General features: G+C 44.8%; 1 pseudogene across 1 annotated transcript; it reads right to left on the reverse strand.

Annotated features, from left to right (window-relative positions):
- Window positions 1-20,255: 20,255 nt before the first annotated feature.
- LOC309527485 (activated RNA polymerase II transcriptional coactivator p15 pseudogene) lies at window positions 20,256-23,109 on the reverse strand (annotated as a pseudogene). Its single transcript has 3 exons — window positions 23,073-23,109; window positions 20,785-20,971; window positions 20,256-20,548 (listed from the first exon to the last, which is right to left on the reverse strand). The product of its transcript is annotated as an activated RNA polymerase II transcriptional coactivator p15 pseudogene (transcript).
- Window positions 23,110-25,109: the final 2,000 nt, after the last annotated feature.

Consider the following 25,109-nt stretch of genomic DNA (forward strand, 5'->3'; position numbering starts at 1 on the left):
TGAATTTTTATGCTTTTGCTCTGCTCTGTTTATATGTGATTTTATATTTACTCCGGCATTTTATCATCCTCATTGTACACCACCCTGATAGTTCAGCTGAAGAGCAGCCTAAAAATATTTTAAATATAATAGATATTATGTTATATTAATATCTAAATAAAATGCAGCCAAGAAGAATGCTGTCACTTTTAGGGCCAGCTTTGCTGTTAGGCAGACTTAGGCAGCTGCCTCAGGTGGCTGCTGCTGAGTGGCAGATAGTGGACTCAACTATGTATGCTGCGGAGTCTGCCTATGCCCCCTAGTTTACTGTCTTCCAGAGCAGTAGAGGGCACTGTTCCTCCCCCAGTTTTTTTGAATTTTTATTTTAACTCAACATGCATTGTTAATAACCCAAAAAATGCAGTAGTAGGGTATTGCAACATACCATATACAAAGCAATCAAACAAGGAATAATAAATGGAAGAAGTCATAGAATTGTAGAGTTGGATCATCTAGTTCAACTTTCTGCAATGCAGGAATCTCAGCTAAAGCATCCACGACAGAAGGCCACCCAACCTCTGCTAAATACCCCCAAGAAAGGAGAGTCCACAACCTCCTGAGGGAGACTGTTCCAACATCAAACAGCTCTTACTGTCAGAAAGTTGTACCTGATGTTTAGCTGGAATCTCCTTCCTTCGTAACTTGAAGCCATTGCTTCGAGTCCTACCCTCCAGATGATAACACACCAATATCAAGTCATACAAGCAGAGTTCCGCAGCTGGAGTGTACAGTAAACGTTGGCTACTGAAATTTGAAGCATAAGAAACAAAACTCCACCAGTTTTAAAATACGGTTCAGCTGCCAGACTGGCCACCTTCGATGCATGGAATGGAGGGAGGGGTCATCTTGACCTACCCCTCAACCAGCAAGGTGATTCGGGCTCAAGTTTGCTCATAGCCAGCCAATGCAAAGATTGGGCTGCTCTGCTTCTTTGACATGGTCAAAATGGTCAAAGGCCTGGAAACGATGCCTTATGAGGAACGGCTAAGGGAGCTGGGCATGTTTAGCCTGGAGAAGAGGAGGTTAAGGGGTGATATGATAGCCATGTTCAAATATATAAAAGGATGTCACATAGAGGAGGGAGAAAGGTTGTTTTCTGCTGCTCCAGAGAAGCGGACACGGAGCAATGGATCCAAACTACAAGAAAGAAGATTCCACCTAAACATTAGGAAGAACTTCCTGACAGTAAGAGCTGTTCGACAGTGGAATTTGCTGCCAAGGAGTGTGGTGGAGTCTCCTACTTTGGAGGTCTTTAAGCAGAGGCTTGACATCCATATGTCAGGAGTGCTCTGATGGTGTTTCCTGCTTGGCAGGGGGTTGGACTCGATGGCCCTTGTGGTCTCTTCCAACTCTATGAGTCTATGATTCTATGACAGGAGCTCAATGCGCACAAATTAGCAGGTGAAACATGAAGATATCACACGTTCAGATCTGCATATGGCCCTGCAGCTCAAGACAAAGCAACAGTGGCTGGTTGAAAAATAGCACATTATAACCCAGAGGAGAATGCTAGGGCTGAGATTTCTTATCCCAATGCAGAGACACAGGCAATGACCTTCAAGTCCCTTTTTTTGCACTTCAGTACTATGATTATTTTTTAAAACCAATATAGACTCCTGTCACCGTGGCACAGTGATGGACTAGATTGCTTTCTGAGACGCCTCCTGTTCCTGCGGTTCTCTAATTAGAAAAGTCCCCCACTTGCGTTCGCTCTCTTCTCCCTCCAGCTGCAGGTAAGGAAAATGAGCCATGCCCCTCATCTCTCATTGCCAACGCCAGAAAATAAAAAGACTTAAAAACAGAAAGCTGCCGTGTTAAACTTGCTGCTGTACGAGAGACACAGACAACGCCAAGCAGAGAAGTAAAGGTTTGGCAAAGAGTGTGTTGCTCACGGTACTAAGGGGAGCTTCAGAAATGGGGTAAAGCAAAGAGATTAGAGCTGGAGGGAAACAGGGGAGGCCACAAACAAGTCTCCCCTTGCCTCTGACCTTGAGATCTTCAGACCAGAATCTTTTCAGAAAGGTGACTCTCTCTCCAAGTGGCAAGATGCACTGAACTGAAGGGAGGAAATTCAGCTCTGGATAAACAATTACAGTCTATTTACCTCTGACCATATGGTGCATGGGAAACAGGTGTGCAGGTAATGAAGAACCCAGCACCAATTAAAGCTGATGGGAGAGCAGCTTTATATTCTCCCTGATTCTTTGTGTTGGGTTGCAGCCCATTTGCAAATGAGAACTAAATAAGATTGAAGTGCAGCAGAAGTGGAGCAGGGAAAGCTGCCCCGGCTGTGCAGCAAAAGTGGCTTGTGTTTTTCACCTGCAGGTCTGACGCAGGCACAGCCACTCAAGGGAGGAGGGGGTGGGAAGGTGAGGGGGGATCACACTCAGTTGTGCCCCTTCCTAAACAAATGCGGATTACCATAAACATCATGGGTGGCATTAACTGGAACAACCTGCGCCATGGCCAACTGGGAAGTGCACGGCGGTGCCAGCTGCCAGATTTTATTTTATATTTTGGCAAAACACCGGCACTCCATCACCAATGTTTTAGTTTCACAGTGTGCATAAAATGAATATTTTAAAACATTGCCCAAATCTGTCTCAGCAGGTTAGTCTGCAGCTTGTCAAAGTGCTCTGCCATTTAGCTTGATGGTTGTGCGTGTTTGGTGCACCTGAATGCGGACTGTAGCAGAACACAGGCAGAATGTGGAATCTGGAAAACCTCTGATTATAATGTTGTATCTAGTGGGGTGGTTCTTCCCTCCTCACCCGCTTGGTCTTTCTTAGCGTGGGGGGGGGATCTGATGGGCATTTCTGCAATAGGATAAGAATGGTGGGACCTTCCTATAGTCAACACAGTGATAATTTGGTCATTAGAGCTCCTACTCACGCAGCAGAGACTCAGTTGAGACTTGACCCGGCGCCATCTTCCTCCCGTCTCTCAACACAGTGAAGTTTTTAGTGGCTCAGAATTCCCTGCCCCAACTCTTAGTCCCAAGTCTATTTCTTCCACTCCCATCCACAAAATGTCCCTTTCATTCCATGCTTGTCCTTCCTATTTCTGGAAGTTCTTTCAAGAAATTCCAAATGAGGCAGAACCCACGGGCACTGAAATGGGAGGTGGGATTGGGACCAAACAATAAAAGGGTTTTTATCCAATATGCTTTGCATTAGTGGAAAGCCCTTATGCTCATGGCTACCTCTGAAGGTCCACACGTTCTCCACCCCTACATTAGTGGAAAGGAAAATTACTGTTCAGGGTAATTTCCAGATCTGCTTGACAAAGAATTTTCATTTTAGGTCTGGAGCCTGCCTCTTGCGTTTTGGTAACACCCATAACCGTCTTTGCTACAACTCTCAAGCAGCAATCCTATGCCACTCATGGGTGAGCAAGTCCCACTGTGATGATCCAAGTGAGCACACGCAGGATTGCAGACAGCATGTTCTCCAACATTTCTCCAATGAAAATAGGGACGTCCCATTCCATAATGGTAATTTGGTTTCCCCAGCTACTCTGGGAAGCTTCCAACATATATAAAAACATAATTAAACATTTTTTAAAAACGTGGCTCAAGGGCTGGATAACTCCATACCCTCCAACATTTCTCCAATGAAAATAGGGACATCTTAAGGAAAGGTCGGGCATTTCCAAGTCAAATTAGAAACCGGGACAGCTTCTCGAAATCAGGGACATCCCTGGAAAATAGGGACACTTGGAGGGTCTGAGACAGTGCGTATTTCCTGCTTGTGCTGATCATTGGCTATGTGTACTGCAGACTGCACAAGCATGAGTCTGCAACACATGTGCAGCCTGCCTCGCCATTTCTGTCTCCATTCGGGTAGGTAGCCGTGTTGGTCTGACGCAGTCAATATATATATAAAAATATAAAAAATTGCTCAGTAGTACCTTAAAGTAAAGGTAAAGGGACCCCTGTCCATTAAGTCCAGACGTGGCCGACTCTGGGGTTGCGGCGCTCATCTTGCTTTATTGGCTGAGGGAGCCAGCGTACAGCTTCCGGGTCATGTGGCCAGCATGACTAAGCCGCTTCTGGTGAACCAGAGCAGCTCACGGAAATGCCGTTTACCTTCCTGCCGGGGCGGTACCTATTTATCTACTTGCACTTTGACGTGCTTTTGAACTGCTAGGTTGGCAGGAGCAGGGACCGAGCAACGGGAGCTCACCCCGTCGCGGTGACCTTCTGATCAGCAAGTTCTTGGTATAAGCCTTCGTGTTCATGCACACTTCTTCAGATTCACTGAAACAGAAGTCACCAGACCCTTCTATATAGTGGGAGAGTGGGGTGGGGTTTTTCTCAGGAGGGTAGCAGGAGATGGGTGATTGACTCAATGGTGTGGTAAACCTGTTGACAACTGTTAACGACTGCAATTAGTCCTACAGGAAAAAGCAAGGGATAGTATCCTAGAAACCCCAGCTCAGACTTGGTTCAGCTTTGCTGACAGCTTGGCTGCTGTTTTCATGCTGCCTTTGTAACTATCCTGATTTCAACACCACCAGCCTTCCTCCGTCTCCATCATCCTCTTTTTCTCTTTGTTCTCCACCTTTTAACAAGGGAAGCTCCATAGCTCAGTGCTAGAGCATCTGGAACTCTGGAGAGGTCCTGCCAATCAGCAAAGACAATACTGGGCTAGGTATGCCAATGATCTGACACAGTATAAGGCAGCTTCCTACGTTCCTATTGACCAAGAATTGCAACATACGGTCTCTGTCAGAAGAGCCAAGCCTTTGCACACAGAAGCAGAAACCTTTTGTTTCTGACAGCCAGGTGCTGAGGCATCCTCACTGCTATCATTGGCTCCACACATTGGTCCTACTTAGCTGCCAGGAGGATTCAGAGAAACATTGTTCTGGTTCTACCTACCTAGGCAGTGGCTGGCTTTGCATTTTCTCACAGATAAGCACCATTCAGGGGAAGCTGTGCCTGCATGTGAAGCGATTATACTGATGGTGGCTCATGCTAAAAGACTGTGATTGGAGCCATGACAGCGCAGCCTTATAGGCTCTTTCTTTCTTTTGTCCTTCCAAAAGAGGACCCAGCCCACACAAGCAAGGCAACAATGAGGAACAAAGCTCGGCTTTCCTAAGATTAATGGGTGGGTCTACCATAACGAATCAGTACCATTGCACTTTGCATGCTGGGGTTAGGGGTGGAATAAAGTAGCCTTCCACAGACTAACTCTGATAGTTGAGGAAATATCAGGGGAGGGTACAAAGTAAGTGTGAATCGTAAGATGCTAGACTCATTTGCATGGGCATTCTGTATCCATAGGTTTTAGATCTTGTGCATTCTTACAGCGATCACATAAGAACATAAAAAGAGCCTGCTGGATCAGCCCCATGATCCTGTCAGGAGCTGAGCCTACACACGAGTAGGACCCTGGTAGAGACACATGCCCGACTGGCATGTTCCCTCCCTCCTGGTTAATCAACTGGGAGCTTCAAAAGCTTTCTTCAGCCCGAACATCACAATGACCGATGCCAACTGACACCGGCACACTTGGGGATCTGCATAGTCTTCGCAACTTGCATGACAGACCTCAGCAACTCAGCATTTTGGCTAATCTACTTTATTTACACATATAAACACACACGGAGCACTGCAACATGGCTCCCTCTCTCTCTAGCATCAGACAGCAAAGAGAAAAAGAACAAAGGACAATAGTCCCACTTCACAGAACACAGTAACACAAACATCCTGTCTCCGTCACTTCCCACTCTGTGGAGTCATAACATATACCGTCATGTGAAAGACAAAAATCCCATGACTGCAGTCATGGAGCAGGAATTCTAACAGATCCATCTAGTCCAGCATCCTGTTCTCACAGATGCCTGTAGGACCCGAACACAAGAACACTTCCCCCTCCTACAGTCTCTAGGACCTGGTGTTCAGAAACATTGCTGCCTTCAGCCATGGAAGCAGAGCTTAGCCATCATGACTAGTAGCTATTGATAGCCTTAATTTTCTCCATGAATTTGTGTGATCCTGTTTTAAAGCTATCCAAGACCCTGGATGCTTTGGGGTGTGCTCAGATAAGAAGGATCACATAAGTAAGCAGAGGCTAATTGTAATTCCTTTCTGTGCCAACTCCTGCGAAATATGTTGACTGTGGAAGTACAGTGTATTTGGGTGCTGGTCCCAATGTTCTTTTATCTTCCTATGCAGCTGTGACTTAAGACCAAACACAAGCCCTGTCCTGGATATGCAGCTTCTTGATTCTACTTTTCTCTTTCTTGTCTCCAGCCAAAAGGGTTTGAAGAGGCTATAAAGTTAATCCCAGACCAAGGGGTTGGTTATCTCGCAATCTGGATCTGTGTTACATCTCCGGGAGATCAAGGGAAGTGATCTCTGATGACCTCTTGACACAAAGTGTTATTTCTTTGCCTTAGTGACATGGACTACACTTATTATGGTATCTATTATTACCTCTGTCTAGTGTTGCCAAGCATGTCTGCCTGTCTATCATCTATATCTATCATCTATATCTATATCTATCTATCATCCATCTATCTATCTTTAGATTTCAATGTAGACAAGGTGTGGATTTCAGTGTAGACAATGTGTTCCTGAAACAAAGGATAAAGGATGCAGAGTTGACAGAAATTAAATGACACTTTCTTCAATCAGCTGCTCCCAGATCAGACCAATAAGCACACAAAGATAAATACTTTCCTTTTCCTTTTTTGGAACATATCTAGTGATTGTGCTGGGGATAACAAGACTATTTAGATATATAGGGACTGGGGATATTTATTAGGGTTGCGATTTACATCCTACATCGCCATACTCAGTGCTCTGAAAGACGCAGGCAACACCAAGACATAATAATGGCAGCCTTTGAGGCCTCTTTGAATTACTCGTAAGAATGACTGTTTATCCTCTATGTAATCTGCTTTTCACTTGCAACTTAAATCCAGTAGATGAAGGCATTTTTTAAAAAAGCATCTCCCACTTCCTACTTGCCTGCTTTTCAGAGGAATGAACAGCACATGAATTGTGTGTCTGGAGAAGCTTTATTCTGGGGTACCATTTCGGTGTTGTGGCTCCCATCTGCCCCAGCCAGCATGGCCAATGGTAGAGGATGACAGGAGTTGTAGTCTAGCAACATCTGTAGGGCCACAGATTTTCCACTTCTGTCCTATGCCCTACCCACTAGGGACCACCATCCCATAGGAACACAGGAAGCTGCCTTATACTGACTTAGACCATTGGCTCATCTAGCCCAGGACTGTCTACACTGACTGGTTTCAGGCATGGGTCTTTCACTGTTGTACCTGGAGATACCAGGAATTGAACCTGTGACCTTCTACATGCAAAGCGCACGCTCTACCACTGAGCTACACCCTTTCCACTAATATATCTAAGTTTGAGACTCATCAAAAGACCAAGCACACAGTGACCAGCTCATAATACAGCATCCTGTATTATGGGAACTGAGGAATGTTCTGCTCCCCATCTGTTCTTGAGAGGCTGGGAGAAGGAACCGCTGGAAAGAGGCTGTGGGAATAGAACTACCCTGAGATGTTGTAACTGCAGAAAAGGTCCAAAAGTGTGTTTGGGTCTAGGGATCACCCACCAGCCTTCCCTGCAGCCATGTTGCGTTGATCAATACCACTCTAAGATGAGAGACTGCCAAATTGCCAGATCTTCTTTTGAGCCAGCAACGGCATAGATCACAGAATCTTGGCGCAGAAACCTCCTTCCCGGAGGATCTTCATCTGCCTGAAACAATGTAACAATTAATTTATGCAACAGCTCATTCCTCATTGTTACACAATGGCACATTAAGCCTGACTGACATTCCCCAAGAGCACTGAGCTGGCATCGAGGAGAAGCCATCCGTGCCCAGTGAAAGCCTGGCACACGGAGGCACCGATAATTCGAGTCTCAGGTTGGCATGCTGGCAAATGTGGGATTTTGCCACGCTTTCGTCTTGCTGACTTGGCTCAGGGACTACATATCAGTGGCTTCAAGGCCCCGTGCACACTCTGTGTGCTTGGCAGATTCCTTCCTCACTGCCTGCTCCTTCCTTTATAATGTAGTCTAGCTAGGTCAAACCATCTGAATTATAGGCAGTGAGATGAGAGGCTGCCATAGCCTGGATGGGAATGGAAATGTGATGTGTGTACCACAAAGAGGCTTGTGTGTGTGTGTGTTCATGCTTGTGTTCATGTGTGTGAGCATGTATGTGTGAGAGAGTGTGTGTGCATAAGATGCATAAACACATTTCACCCCCCCAATTTTCATTCATTTTGTAACACAAATGAACAACAAAAACAGAAAAACAAACAATACAAACCAATTCTTGTCTTATCCTTACTTTTTCTAAACATTGTTGGGTGAGCTTTCCCAAGTCCCCCCATCTGATTTTCATTTTAACTCATCTTTAGCAGATTACTTATATCATAATTTTTAACCATTTTTTGATCACACTTGCTTTTACCATAAAAATCTTCATATTTTATCCCTTACAAATAATACAATTTTAAAACACATCATCTTCTGCTTCTAACCCTACAGCCTATATCCACTTCCATGCATAAACACATTTCAGCTGTGTCTTAGGACTCAGCTACATTAGTCAAAAAGCTGTGTTTTGAATGCGTTATAAACACGTAACACCAGATGGTGCTGTAGAACACAAAACTTTTTTATGCGATTTTACATAGCGTTTTTTCCTCTTTGGTTATAACAATTTAATTTAGGACTTATTTATGGTGTTTTCCCCCACTGCATGTAAATCCACCCCTAGTGACACAGTGGAGAGAAAAGTATGGTGGGGAACATCAATAACTGGCATTGTTTAAAAGTTGTCTATGTCCAAGTACCCTGACAGGGCCCACAGCTGACCCCTGCCTTGTGACCCCTCTAAATTTCTCCCCCAGTTGTGGGTGAGGCTTGTGACTATACTACCCTTTTCAGGCATTCACTTCAGCCACATTCACACCATGTATTTAAAGCACTTTGATACCACTTTAAACAGTCATAGAACAGTCTCCCAAGGAATTCTGGGAGCTGTTGTTTGTTAAGGGTGCTGAGAGTTGTGAAGAGAAACCCTATTCCATTAGGGCCGTTACATTTCCCAGAGTGGTTTAACCGTCAATCTCTCTGTAGCTCTGTGTGGGGAATGGGGGTCTCCTAACAGCTTTCAGAACTTTTAAGAAAGTAAGGTAAAGGTAAAGGGACCCCTGACCATTAGGTCCAGTCGTGGCCGACTCTGGGGCTGTGGCGCTCATCTTGCTTTACTGGCTGAGGGAGCCGGCGTACAGCTTCTGGGTCATGTGGCCAGCATGACTAAACCACTTCTGGTGAACCAAAGCAGCGCACGAAAATGCCGTTTACCTTCCCACCGGAGCAGTACCTATTTATCTACTTGCACTTTGACGTGCTTTTGAACTGCTAGGTTGGCAGGAGCAGGGACCAAGCAACGGGAGCTCACCCCGTCGTGGGGATTTGAACCGCTGACCTTCTGATGGCAAGTCCTAGGCTCTGTGGTTTAACCCACAGCGCCACCTGTGTCCCTTTAAGAAAGTACAGCTCCCCAAATGTTGAAAGTGGTGTCAGAGAGCATTAAATACCGTATTTTTTGCACCATAACACTCACTTTTTTCCTCCTAGAAAGTAAGGGGAAATGTCTGTGCGTGTTATGGAGCGAATGCCTGCGGGTGGCGGGGGGATCTGCTGCAGTTGTGAGCAGAGGATCCATGGTTCCCCTTCCTTCCCTCCTCCGTGGTTACAAAGCATGGATCCACATGGATCCTCAGGATTTTTGCATTGGGCTACTCCAAACTCACTGTCAGATTACATGTTTGTGGCCACAGCATGAACCACAAAAATCATATATCCACTGTTTCGTTTAGAATTTTTTTTCCTTGTTTTCCTCCTCTAAAAACTACATGCGTGTTATGGTCTGGTGCGTGTTATAGAGCGAAAAATACGGTATACAGTGCGCATGTAGACTTTGAATGTCTGCACAGGAGCTCTCTGAATCCTTGCTTATCCTAACTGGAAATCCTCACTTTTAAAGAGACATTGATGTCTTTTTCCTCCCGACTGTGAATGCTAATGCAAGGCTAATAAATTCTATGGAGAATAGTACACGTTAAGCGTACATGTACCAGCTTTTGCCAACCTAGTGCTTTCAAGGTGTTTTGGGCTACAGTTCTCATCAGCCTCTTGTTGCCTGGGGCCAATAGGAGTTATGGCAGTGATGTGATCATCTTGTTAATAGTAAGGAATGTGCTGCGTATTTCTTCTAGTGCTTCAGCTCAGCTTGCCCAAGCATCTAGATCAGAGCTTTCCAAACTTTTCATGTTGGTGACATGCTTTTGAGACACACATCATTTCGTGACACAGTAATTCAATTTTACTAGCACGGGGAGAGTTCGTTTGACATACCTACACACTGCAGCCGACACATTAATGTGTCATGACACACTGTTTGGAAAGCTCTGATCTAGATGATATGGGAGAAGTGACCATATAGGGTAGCATTAAGTCCTTATATAGTTCAGTTTTGTTGTGAATCAAACAATGGCAGCATGGCAGCAATGATCTCCACCCCACTTTCTGGGGAAAAAGAACTTGGAGCTTGGGGCAGACTGGTTGCTGAAGAAATGGATATATTTTAAATAGGGTTGCCAAATTTAAAACAGTGGAAATCTGGACAGGAAAGTTGTTGAGCCATTTTTGGCAAATTCACAAAAGCTTTTTAGATTTTTAAATGAAGAATCACAAAAAGACGGCACTGCCGACATGGGTTGCCATACATCCAGATTTTCCCAGACATTTTTTTTACTGATTTCTGCCCAGACACTGCTTCCGACTGCAGTATTCTGGAGATATGTCCGGGAAATTCCGGACATATGGCTACGCTATTTAATGTACAATTCTTAAGCCAGAAAAGAGTCACCATGCCAGGGAGCCCTTGCTGACTTACTGTATGGGAAATGCATCTGGAAGATAAAAATGTATTGAGGACTTAGTGATCTGACATGGCTACCCTTCTTGCCTCTGTTGCTTTCCCCTCCCTTGCTCTTGTTAAGTTTTTTGATGGTGTGAGAACAGTCTTTAATGCCCTGAGAACCTTGGGAGGAGGTGAAGTCCCACGCGCAGCTGCCGTAATCAGTTGTGGAGGATAGTGCTGGGTACCTTCTTTGATGTTGGATATTGTTTTGAGAAAGTGAGGCACTGGGAAGGGGGTGTCTAATGGATGATCTGCATGCAGCCAGTCTTGGAAGCCACACAGGCTATCTATAAAATCGGAAGGTTTGTGCAGAGTTTCTTTGAAGCTCATGCATGGACTGATTGGCCGCAGGGCCGTGGAAACTGAGGCTACCTAGGGGAGCTGCTTCGCCGCTTCTTGAGGGCTTCCAAGTGGCAGATTGAAGTGTTTGCTTGGTATGTATACCTTGCTTGCTGTTTTGGAATAAAACCCTTAATCTTCTCACTCACTTGTGTATTTTATTTCACTCATTTTAAAAGAACCACCTTGCCTTGGGCAAGACACTTATGTTAGAATTCCTGGACATGATTGCAGTCATGGGATTGTTGTCTTTCACCTGACAGTATATGTTTTGACTCCACAGAGTGTGAAGCGACGAAGACAGGATGTTTGTTTTACTGTGTTCCATGAAGTGGGACTATTGTCCTTTGTTTTTTTTCTCTTTGCTGTCTGATGCTAGAGAGAGAGGGAGCCATGTTGCAGTGCTCCATGTGTGTTTATATGTAAATAAAGTAGATTAGCCAAAATGCTGAGTTGCTGAGGTCTGTCACACAAGTTGCGCAGACTCTGCGGATCCCTAAGTGTGCCGGTGTCAGCTGGCATAGGTCGCTGTGATGTTCGGGCAGAAGAAAGCTTTTGAAGCTCCCGAACGATCGACCAGGAGGGAGAGAACATGCTAGTCGGGCATGTGTCTCTGCCAGGGTCCTACTCGAGTGTAGGCTGAACTCCTAACAACTCACGCTATGCCTTCACTGGCTTCCACAATTCAGTGTCCAAGCAGCTAGCTTCCACAAGTGCCCATGAGCACTGGCTGGGAGCACAGCATCAAGAAAACCGAAGTGGCTAGACTGATTGCAACCTTCCAAGAGGAATGTGCAACACTGCCTTTCAGAGCAGCTGTCTTGGACGGTGCTGTAACAAGTGATAAGATAATACAAAGATGACAGGATCACTGCGCTGACAATTCCTGCACCGTGACTCCGCTAAACGTTTCCTTTATGGCATGAAGGTTGGTACCATTTCCGTTGTGCCTTAGAGCATATCAGAACATTGGGAGCTGCACTTCACTGCACTCGGTGAAGCAGAGAGCAGAGCTGTGTGTTGACAGCAGAGAGCTAAGCGCTACACCGCTTCTGGTTTAAGCAGGAACCATTTGTCGTATGGCCATTGCTCCCACTTCCAACTGATGCAAAGGCATAGCCTTACATGGAAAGGACGCAAACTTCCTGAACCTTTGAGGATGGTAGAAATGGAACATGTCTAATGTGGAGGAGAGCTACTGATAACATTTCTTAAGAGCTGTGCAGCATCAAGCCTCTGCATATTCCCTGTCTCTTGCCACCACAAGGGCTAGGAATTTGTTTTATAATGAACACCGAGATTCTGAATTCAACATGATTCTCAGAATCTGAAGCACAGAGATTATACACATTATTTTTCTTCTAGGCATCCACTATATAAGGGACATGGGTGGTACTGTGGTCTAAACCACCGAGCCTCTTGGGCTTGCTGATTGTAAGGTCGGGAGTTCAAATCTGCATGACGGGGTGAGCTCCTATTGCTCTGTCCCAGCTTCTGCCAACCTAGCAGTGTGGAAAGCATGCCAATGCAAGTAGATAAATAGGTACCACTGCAGCTGGAAGGTAAACGGTGTTTCCATGTGCTCTGGCATTCATCACGGTGTTCTGTGCACCAGAAGCAGTTTAGTCATGCTGGCCACATGACCCAGCAAAGCTGTCTGTGGACAAACACCTGCTCCCTTGGCCTGAAAGCAGAGATGAGCACCACACCCCATAGTCAAATTCGACTGGACTTAACCATCCAGAGGTCTTTTACCTTTACTTTTACCACTACCTACTATTTAGACTACTGTCCTAGCTTGGCATAGGTCAAGATTTGTTCTGGCCAATTTAGGCAACTGTTTCCCCAGAAATTGCTATGAGGGTTGAGCCTGCAAGACAGGCTGGTGTTAGAGAAACAATTCTGTATTAGGACAGAACCAATGCAACAGTTCTGTTTCCAATGAAAAATTATAAACTGTGCCTTGATAGCACACTTCCCCATGACTTGTTGCCCTGGAGTGGCTTTCTAAGTGTGCATTACAGACCTGTGGTGTGTACATTAGCAGAAGCCTGTTCTGCCAGAGCCTGTTGTAATTTTCTCTTCTGCCATTTTCTTCTCAGTAGGTTTCTTAAAATCCCTAAAGATGTTGGCAATTTATTTTGACGTTCGGATTTTTCTCGCTGTGGATCAAATTATATATTTTTAAAAATCCAGCGCTGCTGTTGAAAATGGCACGCCCATGTTAGGCTCTCACCTCCCTCTCTAGAAAGGGGGACTGAGATCATTATGGCCAGCATCTCCCCACCCTCTTTCCCAAATAATGGGATGCTCTTAATGACATCAAGACACAGGGTAAGATGTATTACACTTTGCAAATTGGGGTGGGCTTTATGCCACAGGGTGGCCAAATTCAGGGACATCCTGATGAGGTTGTCTTTCTTTTGTTATCAGAGTCAATGCCAGTTGTCAACATGATCAGGAATCTGCTACGGGCACACACCCCAGGAGGGGTCCCAGCCTCCTGGACTTGCTGCAGTGAGGAGGTCATCTCATTGATGGAGATGAGTCCATGGAAGGTGTATTGTCCAAAGACCCTCCAAAACCAACAGTCAACACTCATGCAGTTGAGCCAGTCACCACATTTTAGGAGGATTGCATACAGAAGCCAGAAGAAGGTCACAAAAACAAATAACTCAGGCATTATCTCAAAACAATGCTTGTGAGTTGGGGTGAGGCTGAGGAGCCATGTCTTAAGCAGCCCAAATCACTTTGCATTTTAACACTGGTCGACATTGAATTTAGAGTAGGTGAACACCTGCCATACTTAACCATCACCACTTCCTGGGCTTTCAGAGGCGTACAACTGGAAACATTTGATTTGCCTTCTGTAGCTCACTGCTGAGAGAGCCTGTCTGGCAGAGATTGCAACCGCAAGTGGAAAAGGTTGTTCTCTGCTCCCTGGTAATGACCCTATCCTGCAAGATCCTGAGGACTTGGTCCTCAGTTACTGTGCATTCAGCCTGTAAATGCATTTGCATCCCAGGCAGCCGTGTGCAGGATAAGACTCTGAACTATCAGCCTAGTAAGAAGTGGAAATTTCCAAAAGGGCAGTGAAACTTTTGACAAGGCCATTTGCACCTTGCTCGCAAAGCTGCTTTCATGCTGGCATGCTAGTGGAGGTGTAAATGAATTCCTTCTGGCCTGTCCATCACATGGAGGCCCATCTGATGCGCTTCATCACTACCTAAAATATTTCACAAATTCAGACGCTGGAAGAAGCTGTTTGTTGCCTTCCCAGCCAGGAACTGCATCTTAGCATCTTTCCAAAGGCCTGTAACATGTAACTGACTGATGTTTGTTTGTCTTCCCATATGCGATGTAGCCCATAAGATCTTTTATGAGCCTGCAGGGAAGTAGACCTAATCTTGACTCTTAAGAATAGCTGACTAAAAACAACATAGGGTAGTCAGATGGATATTATTCTGAATGTGACATCTCATTTCTAAGGCTATGTCCTTCATTCCACAACATCACCATTGATTATTTTACCCCGGCCAACTGACTTAATACCAGGATATCCAAAGGACAATCTCTTCCACTATGATCTTTCCTACCTACTGTGGTCAGTAGAAGATACCTTCTAGGTGTCTTCTAGGGAACGAGAGAAAGGGTCTTCTCTGTTGTGGCACCCACAGCCAAGAAAAAATGCAGGAGAGAAGAAGCAGAAGCAAAAAGCAAAGTAAGGATAGAGAATCTTAGGCCTAGGGTCAGAATGTAGTCTTCCATGTATCTCCATCTGGCCCTTCGGACCCTGGCCCGGCCACAACCCTCTTCCCTAGCTGCCTTGATTCCTTGAGCACTTTTGTCTGGGTGGAATGTGTCCTTAACTGTGAGAATGCCTCTGACTTGTCTGTGTGGAGGATGGAGAGATGGTAGTATGCAGAGACCTCTGACGTTATTGTAGCTGGAATGCACTGGGTCACATTAATTGCTCCACCCACTTTTTGCCTCCCAGAAAGTGTGTCTCTGGCCACATCTAGCCTCTGGATGGTAGCCTGTGAGGGAATGTAGCTCTCAAGCTGAAAAGCTCCCCCCCCCCCTGCCACCTTCTGATGTAATCCCTGAAAGGCATAGATAATGTGTTCTGTTCAGGCACTATGAACAGTGGCGTAGCGTGAGGGGTGCAGGGGGGGCCGGCCGCACCGGGCGCAACATCTGGGGGTTAGGGTTAGGGGGCGCAAATCCACGGGTTAGGGGGCGCAAATTACTTGCCTTGCCCCGGGTGCTGACAACCCACGCTACGCCACTGACTATGAATGAACCCTTCTAGAAACCCAGGGCTATTGACTGTGGCTCCAAAGCACCCTCTCTGATTGCATGGAGCCTGAACGGCCCCATGGTTCTCCCCTGAGCTGAGGGCGATGAAACAATCACTGAGACGGCTAGATTGCCGGTGGTGGAAAGCTCATTCTGAATTGGACTGGACATGGGTTAAAGCTCAATGTTGACCCTACCAAGTGGTGATAGTGATGGTGAAAAGTGCTACCTTTGAAGGTGACTCAGAAACTACAACTAATCCAGAATGCGATAGCTAGACTGGTGACTGGGAGTGGCCGCCAAGACCATATAACACCAGTTCTAAAGGATCTTCACTGGCTCCCAGTATGTTTCCGAGCACAAGTCGAAGTGTTGGTGCTGACCTTTAAAGCCCTAAATGGCTTTGGCCCAGAATACCTGAAGGAGCGTCTCCACCTCCATCCTTCAGCCCAGATACTGAGGTCCACTTCCAAGGCAGAGGACCATCTTGGTTATGGCGCCCTCCCTGTGGAATGCTCTCCCATCAGATGTCATGGAGATAAAGAATTACAGTGGTACCTCGGGTTAAGAACTTAATTCGTTCTGGAGGTGTTCTTAAGCTGAGGTACCACTTTAGCTAATGGGGCCTCCTCCTGCTGCTGTGCTGCCGCCGCAAGTTTTCTGTTCTTATCCCGAAGCAAAGTTCTTAACCCGAGGTACTATTTCTGCGTTAGCGGAGTCTGTAACCTGAAGCATCTGTAACCCGAGGTACCACTGTAGACAACTTTTAGAAAACATCTGAAGGCTTCAGGGAAGTTTTTAATGTCTGACATTTTATTATTTTTTATATTTTGCTGGAATCCAGCCAGATGGGTGGGGTATAAACAATAAAACAACAGCAGCAGCAATAGCAGCAGCAGCAGCAACAGCAGCAGCAACAACAAGAAAACTAGAATCATTACAGATACAGTGGTGCCCCGCAAGACGAATGCCTCACAAGACGAAAAACTCGCTAGACGAAAGAGTTTTCCGTTTTTTGAGTCGTTCCGCAAGACGAATTTCCCTATGGGCTTGCTTCGCAAGACGAAATGCCTTGCGAGTTCTTGCAAGTTTTTTTCCTTTTTCTTAAAGCCGCTAAGCCGTTAATAGCCGCTAAGCCGCTAATAGCCGCTAAGCCGCTAATAGCCGCTAAGCCGCTAATAGCCGTGCTTTGCAAGACGAAAAAACCGCAAGACGAAGAGACTCGCGGAACGGATTAATTTCGTCTTGTGAGGCACCACTGTAATGGAACTACATAGATGGAAAGAGCTGACAGTGCCTGAACTCCATAGTCAACAGACATAAGGCATAAACCATCCCTCTGTTGGAGCTGGGCATTTGGTCTTTGAGTCGGGGGAGAGGGCTGTTCTCTGTCCTGTGCCTTTGCCTCCCTCCTTCAGAACCAAACATTAGATCCAAATTGCTCCCATCATTGCTTTAGACGTGCACATCTCTCTTAATTCAAAATGACTCTCTTTATAGATCTCTAGCTAATGATATCCTCTTAAACTCCACTATGTGCCTCTCTCAGTAACAGGTTTCATATTCTCTCCTTAAACCCTGCTTGGGTATGGAAGGAAGAGCTGGCATTCTCTCTGGAGACAGGCACTGTAATCCAGTGTGACAGCGTTCAACCCCCTCCCCACTTTTACATGCACAAACACAAGAACAGGCTTCTCCCGCTAAATAATTAAGCTTCTTAAATTGCTTGCATTTTCCCTTCGGTTTCTCTACACATTTGTCATTATTCCATTAACTGCCAGTTTGCTTTTGCTTCATTTATTTATGAGATTGACTGTTGCTTTGCATTGGTGAGCTCTGGGGTGGGCCACACAATCCAGTACAGGGGCAATTTGATACCTGAGTTCTTTGGTGGCCATGTTGCCAACTTCTCAGAGGACAGACCTCACTTTACAGTAGTCTCCTGTTCTGAAGGTCTTAAAGACAAAAGAACCCTAAGAAGGGAGAGCAGTGGGGACTTGGAAGTTGTCCATCACCTGCTAAGCAGGGTCACTTTGCTTTGGCCACTGTATGGAAAGCAAACCCCTCTCCAGTACTTCCCAAAGAAGGGAAATACTTATTCACCGCCCCCCCCCACCCACACAGTAGCCAAAAGACCACAGCCACACAGCACTCTTTCCTTCCTCTTATTCTCCCCAGACTCCCATCTCTTCCAGTCGCACCCCCATGTGGTTTAGAGGTTCAGGTTCTGCTTCCCCATAATCCTCCATCTTCCTTCTGTTCTCCAGCTTCTTTCCCTCTGACTATCATTTGTAACTAGAGAAGCTTAGTTCACACTGCCATAGATATGTTGCACGAAAGCTGGTGTGGCTGGGCAATGTTTGCCTCAAGTACCAAACAAGCACCATTATTTTTTAAAAAATAATGTTATTAATTTTCCAAAAATAACAAAAATAAAAACAACAACTATACAAAAACAAAACAGAACAGAACAGATTGGCTCCCTTCCTTGGTTCCATTATTTAGCAATGTACCACATGTCCATTGCTAAGTTTAAAACCCATTTGTGTTATCTATGATACATTCATAACAAAACTACAAGTAATTTTAAAACCCTGCTAATGTATATTTTGCAAATTGATTAATGATCTCCAGTCTGTGACCTTGCATCTATCAGAGCAGAGGAAATGTGTTTGCCTTTACTTGCTCTCCCCAAACACAACACCAACCCTTTCAGACTTTTAATATGGGTGCAGGGAACACATGAGATGTGTGCGCACAGGCTCTGCCCCGTGACAAATGCACCTTCATTAGAACATCCATAAAGACAGGGTCTCCACATGCACAAATCTGTGGGCTCCTTACAAATGTTCTAATGCGTGTGCATAGGGTTCCCACTCACCCCATCCTACCCACATTGTACAAGACCACTACAGCGTCTTCCACACAAACACCATTACCAACACAACTAGGTGGTAGCATGGTTGAGAGTGTGCCTGTTTTGCAACCTCTGCAGCCAGGTAGCTGCAACATGGGTGTTCTCTGTGCACAAATTCTGCACGTAGTAGTTTTATTTTGTGAATGAGCCTGTGCATTTCTTCAAGTGCCTGAGTATGAGTCACCTGACATTCAGAAATGGCCCTCACCACCAAAGCTTATTCTACAGCCATTCTTTTGGAAGCACCATGGAGTATGTGTGCATACGCGGGTTGGGGCAGCATCTGGCCCATATATGAAGTGCACAAACTATTTATTTAAAATACGGACGGGGAACTTCTGTCCCTCCAATTTTTGCTGTCCTCCCATTATTCCTAGCCATTGGCCATGCCTGCCAAGGCTGTTGGGAGTTGTTATTCAGCAGTATCCGGAAAACAAAGGTTCCCCACTTGATTTGGAAGTATGGAAGATTGAACATTGTTTCCTTCAAAATATCCTGGACCAGGAGCATGAGGCACCGCCCATCCCAATAAGTAAAGATCTCTTTGCTTGTGGTGATCTAAAGGTGCCACCCTCCATTCATTAGCTTCAGATCTTTGCCCGCTGCCGTTTTGTTCCACTCCCCCATCAATGCCAAATGCAAATGGTGCCAAGATATTATACACCATGCCTGGTAGTAAAGCAATCCTTGTTCTGACAAGACAAGCTACAAAGGAAAGCAAATAAACCAATTATAGGGAAACATCAGATGAGCCCAGCCCTGCGTTTCTCCAAGACGCAGGCACCGCGCGCCTCAAAAACTGAGGGGGAGGTGGGCGGAGGGGGACCAGGCAGCCTAGGAAGGTACAGCATGTCCTAATTACACATTCCTTTGTGACAGCCATTGTCAAAAGATTAAAGACTCAAGCGACATTACTCCACGCCTCTCCCTCCCACAGCACAAACGCACCAAGCTGAACAAAAGCGATTAGCGCACCAAGGAAATAGGAAATGCATCTCCCCAGCTTTGTTTAGCGGGTGCCCTCCCTCCCTCCCTGCAAGGCCTGTGTTGGGGCTGCTGCGTGTTCCCTTCTTTGCTGCTTTGATTGTTTTGCTCCCACTAAACTGATGAAAAACAAATAAATAAAAATAAGGAGTGGGTGGCCGCTGCCGTTTCTTGCTTCGCATTCTCCCATCTCTCTCTGGTCATCCAGCTCCTGTCCCTTAAAGGTAAAGGACCCCTGACAGTTAAGTCCAGTTGCAGACAACTCTGGGGTTACGGCGCTCATCTCGCTTTACAGGCCGAGGGAGCCGGCGTTTGTCCGCAGACAGTTTTTCTGGGTCATGTGGCCAGCATGACTAAGCCGCTATTGGCGCAATGGAACACCAAAAACAGAGCAGTGCATGGAAACGCCATTTACCTTCCCACCGGAGCGGTACCTATTTACCTACTTGCACTTTTTGGCATGCTTTCAAACTGCTAAGTTCACAGGAGCTGGGACCGAGCAACGGGAGCTCACCCCATCGCAGGGATTCGAACTGCCATCTTCCGATCGGCAACCCCAAGAGGCTCAGTGGTTTAGACCACAGTGCCACCCACGTCCCATCACTTAGCCTACAACTTTAAGCATCTCTTTAGCCCTTTTGCTGGCTTTCGGGATGAGGGGTGCACTTTCTTTTTCATTTTAATTGAATGTGTTTTATTTTACACCATGATGTGAGAACATAACGCCTGTTTAATAAAAGTATACACATTTGTAACTTCACCCAGAATACACTTTTAATGCACATTTTAAAAAGCGCTCATCTTACAAATTGTTTTGCAATCCAAATATACAATAGCTTGGAAAACAAATAGTTTAGAAAATGAATGCCAGTGTAAAAAGACTACTTAAACCTATAACAGTGGAGTTTCTGCATGGTTCACCTTTACAGTTTTCTTACTGCTTCATCAATATCAGTAAGCTGTTCCTTCAGCTGGCTCCACTGTTCTGGAATTAGAGACAGATAGGTAGCCGTGTTGGTCTGCCATAGTCAAAATAAAAAAAATTCCTTACAGTAGCACCTTAAAGACCAACTAAGTTAGTTCTTGGTATGAGCTTTCGTGTGCATGCACACTTCTTCAGAAGAAGAAGAAGTGTGAAGAAGTGTGCATGCACACGAAAGCTCATACCAAGAACTAACTTAGTTGGTCTTTAAGGTGCTACTGTAAGGATTTTTTTTTAATCTGGAATTAGAGAGATACCTTTTCTGCTAGGTTTCATTTCACCTTCTTGATCCATCCAGTATTCTCTAATATCAATTAGGACTTTTACCTTTAAAATCACAAACACTGACATCTCTCATTTTACCAATCTGAAACATATTCTCATCTCTGTTGCTACTTTGCTTGCACATTTGTATGGGAAATGCATCTGGAAGACCAAGTGTATCAAGGAGTTAGTGATCTGACACGGTTACCTTTCCTGCCTCTGTTCCTTTCCCCTCCCTCCCTCTTCTTAAGTTTTTGGATGGTGTGAGAACAGTCTTTAATGTCCTGGGAATGTTGGGAGGAGGTGAAGTCCCACTCGCAGCTGCCTTAATAAGTTGCGGAGGATAGTGCTGGGTACTTTCTTTGATGTTGGACATTGTTTTGAGAAAGTGAGGAATTGGGGGGGGGGTGTCTAATGGATGATCTGCACATAGCCAGTCTTGGAAGCCACACAGGCTATCTATAAAATTGGACAGTTTGGGCAGAGTTTCTTTGATGCTTGTGCATGGACTGATTGACCGCAGGGCCATGGAAACTGAGGCTACTTGGGGGAGTCGCTTTGCCGCTTCTTGAGGGCTTCCAAGTGGCAGATGGAAGTGCTTGCTTGGTATGTATACATTGCTTGCTCTTTTGAAATCAAATCTTTAATCTTCTTACTCACATGTGTATTTTGTATTGCTTCTAGATCTCATTTTGAAAGAACCACTTTGCCTTGGGCAAGACAGCATTCTCCCAAACTGCACTCAGAACTGTACCTGCCCAGCTTGGAAATGGCCATGTGAAAGTCAGTCTGAGTCTTACCGCTTGCAAAAAGCTCACAGGCCTGTAATGACATGGCTGCTACGAGCTTTGGCCCCTGTGCATGATGCCCTGTTACACACCATCATTGGCTTGGTTCCTTGGCTTAGCCAGAACTGTTAGCATTCAATTGCATGGAAAAGTCTCATGAGACATTTTGGCCTCAGGAAAGCCCAAACCACACTGGTAAAGTGCTGCTACTTCCATAGCTGGCCTCCATCACATGCCTTTCAATCTCTCTGCTTGTATTTGTATTTGTTATGAAGAGGTCAGCTTTGCTGCCATTTCAAATGTCACTCTAAGCACCTTCACTCTCAAATCTCTACTTTGTTTGGTGGAAGGGGAATGAAGCAGAGGTATATAGAACCTGGGCAAAGATCAATAAGGTATAATGTATGGATCATGGTTGTTGCTAATGCTATGGGCACCTACAGAATTAACCCCCAAATTGCTGGCAGAAGCTGAACGCTATTGTTGTAATTAATTGATCATCCTATTTTTGCTATAAACCATGTATTTCTTTATTCTGTTTTGGTCAATCACTAAATTTTGTCCCATCCTCTCAGGAAATGAGTATGCCAGGAAAAATGTGTACTTACAGGCAATTTTTAGAGGGGGGGGGGAATTATCCTAAGTTATGTTAAAACAAAACCATGATTAAAACATATGGTAATTACAGAATAAAACCAAATCAAACTCTAAATAGCACAAGAAGTATCATACAAGCAGTGCTCAGAACCTGTGTAAAACCACCTGAAAGCCCATCATTAGAGGGGAAAATAACACTGTCCAAATTATTGTTCTAATTGGACATTGAAAGGAGGTGAAAGATTCCATAAGGGAGGTACTGGACATTATACCTCATATAATGTGTTTTTAAGAGCTTGGTTATCTGCCTTGCATTTTGGAAGGTCTCAGATGCCCCATTCTAAAGAAGCCACTACCTTAGGACTCTGTGCATGTTTCAGAAATGTAATCCCCCTGTATAAGTGGTTGTCTGTCACTTTCCGTCCTTTCATTCTGTTGCATCAACAAGTGTGAATGGGCTAAACTACTTAACAGGAGGTCTTCCTTCTGCTTTTGAAGAGAATCATCATTAGTTTTTAATAGCAACATAAAAAATAATAGTTGTTCAAATGGATAAGCAGTAATCTGTGCCGCGGCGTGTGTACATTCCTTGAACTGTTCTTACAATATCACATTGTCTGCATATATACATATGCCTTCCATAAGCTGCGTAGATCCAAGCTCTGGTTAGTTAATCTCTCCAAAATGATTTCTGAGAAGCAGGGAGCTTTGGCTCCCCAGGGGGAGCGTTAATAAATGAAAGAAAAGGCAGCCCAGTTTTCAAGGAAAATATCCCTCCCTATCTCCCCTTAGCAAGCCTGCAGTGCTGTGTGAGTTTATTGGCCAGGCTAACTGCCGTACTCTATCATACCATCTCTTCAATACAAAACCCTCCTCACTTTCCCAGTAATGTGCAATTTCCATGCGAGCCGCCATTATGAGATGAGTTATTAGATCCCTGTGCACCAGTGATTTACTCTGCTCCTGAAATAAGGACAGCAAACCAAGTCCCGATTCCACACTGACCTGCTGAGTTACTCTTGCTATAATATCAGAGGCTTCCTGCCAAAAGTCTGGAAAAGGCACACAAAATGAGGCAATAGATCTAACACAGAAGGTGGTAATTTCCTCGTCAATGATTGGAGAAGGTTAGTCTTTTGTTCCTATTGGTCCAGTTTATCAGTCTTTCCCCATTGCTGATAAGCCTTTTCTGCCCAACCAATGGAGACAGGAGGTTTCTGTCTGGTCTGAAATAGGAAATCTATTCGTTTTAGAAAGAGAGGTGGAACGAGCACACATTTTGAAACTCTGCTCTGTCTTCATAGGTTGAGATAGAGGCAGACATGTTTGTGTGCACATCATATGGATTTCACCTTCTCCCCCCCCCCCGAATTTTAAACTATATTTCTATAAGAATTGGGGGTTATTCTGAATTATATCCATGGGTTGCCTCCACGCCTCTGTTTCTGCATCTGTGAGGTCAGAATACAGTACAAGAAGCCACAAAACTGGTCAGACTAGTTTCTTTGTTAGGCAAATGGCCTTAGCCACTCAGCTAAGCACTGGATTTTGCTCGACTTAAAAAAGAGGGCCATGTTGTGAATTGTAAAATAATCAAAGGTACTGGGAGGAGATTTATAATGAGATGAAAAAAATGTTTACATTAACATTTAACAAAAAAACAGAAGCTTTTTTTATTAGGCATTACAGGACAAGAAACTCCAAAAGAACTCAAGAATTTATTCATGTATGTTACAACGGCTGTTAGCCCAAAGATGGAAGGATGACAAGATGCCAATGAAAGAAGACTGGCAACTCAAATTGATGGAATATGCAGAGATGGCGAAACTTACAGCAAGATTAAAAGAGAAGGACAACAAAGACTTTAAAAAAGATTGGAATGTATTTATTTTATATATACAGAAATATTGTAAAGCACTAGACTCACTAGCAGGTTTTGAGTAAACACTTACAATTACGGTAACAAAAAAGGATGTGGTAGATGTTGAAAAACGATGTGGAAATAAACAAGTAGAATATGGGATTTAAACAGTTTGATATAAAAGATTTTGGAAGAAAATAGAGTTTTTAGGTAAAGAGGAATGGTATTAAGATTAGAGGAGTATATGCAGAATGAGAAAATATTAGAAAGAACAGGAAGGGGAAGTTGAGGGAAGTCTATGGGTGGGGGGAGGGGTGGGGAGAAAGGGGATGTATGCTTACTTTCTTACGTGATTTATGTTTATAGATTATGCTGATTAAATTGTAAAATAAAACTAAAAAACCTTTTAAAAAAGTAGGCCATGTTGCCATAGCGACAACTAAGTGGTGGTGTTCTCCAGGAAGGGAGAAGGTATTCCGCACCCCCCCCCGGGCAAATCTGCCTGGATACCATGTCATCCTAATGGCCATAGGGGCTTATGAGTTTTTGGCTGATGCTGGGAGCTGAATGGAGACATGGAGAAGTTTTTTTTCCTCTGTGGGCTGAAACACAAAGCTATGACTTTGGGGTGGAGGCTAACATGAAAGAAAGATTTGTTGGAGTGTTGATGTTATCAGCCCTTCCCTCTGATGCTGCAGTAGTATATATGTGTAAATAAAGCCCTATAGCCAAAAGATACCGCCATCTTCATTGACTTCCAGTCCAAGGAAACCCTACCCCAGGCAAGTACCAGAATCTCTTGCACACTCAGAGAATGGGGCGAGTGCAACAATATTTTCCTGCAAGTGAAAATTTGGGTATCTGTTTCGCTAGATCCACCTTAAGTTAAACGCATAATACATGGATAGGCAAACTAAGGTCCGAGGGCCGGATCCAGCCCAATCGCCTTCTAAATCCAACCCGCAGGCGGTCCGGGAATCAGCGTGTTTTTACATGAGTAGAATGTGTGCTTTTATTTAAAATGCATCTCTGGGTTATTTGTGGGCCATAGGAA

Source organism: Podarcis vaucheri, assembly GCF_965113315.1.
Source record: "Podarcis vaucheri genome assembly, chromosome: 2".
NCBI classification, from domain to species: Eukaryota; Metazoa; Chordata; class Lepidosauria; order Squamata; family Lacertidae; genus Podarcis; species Podarcis vaucheri.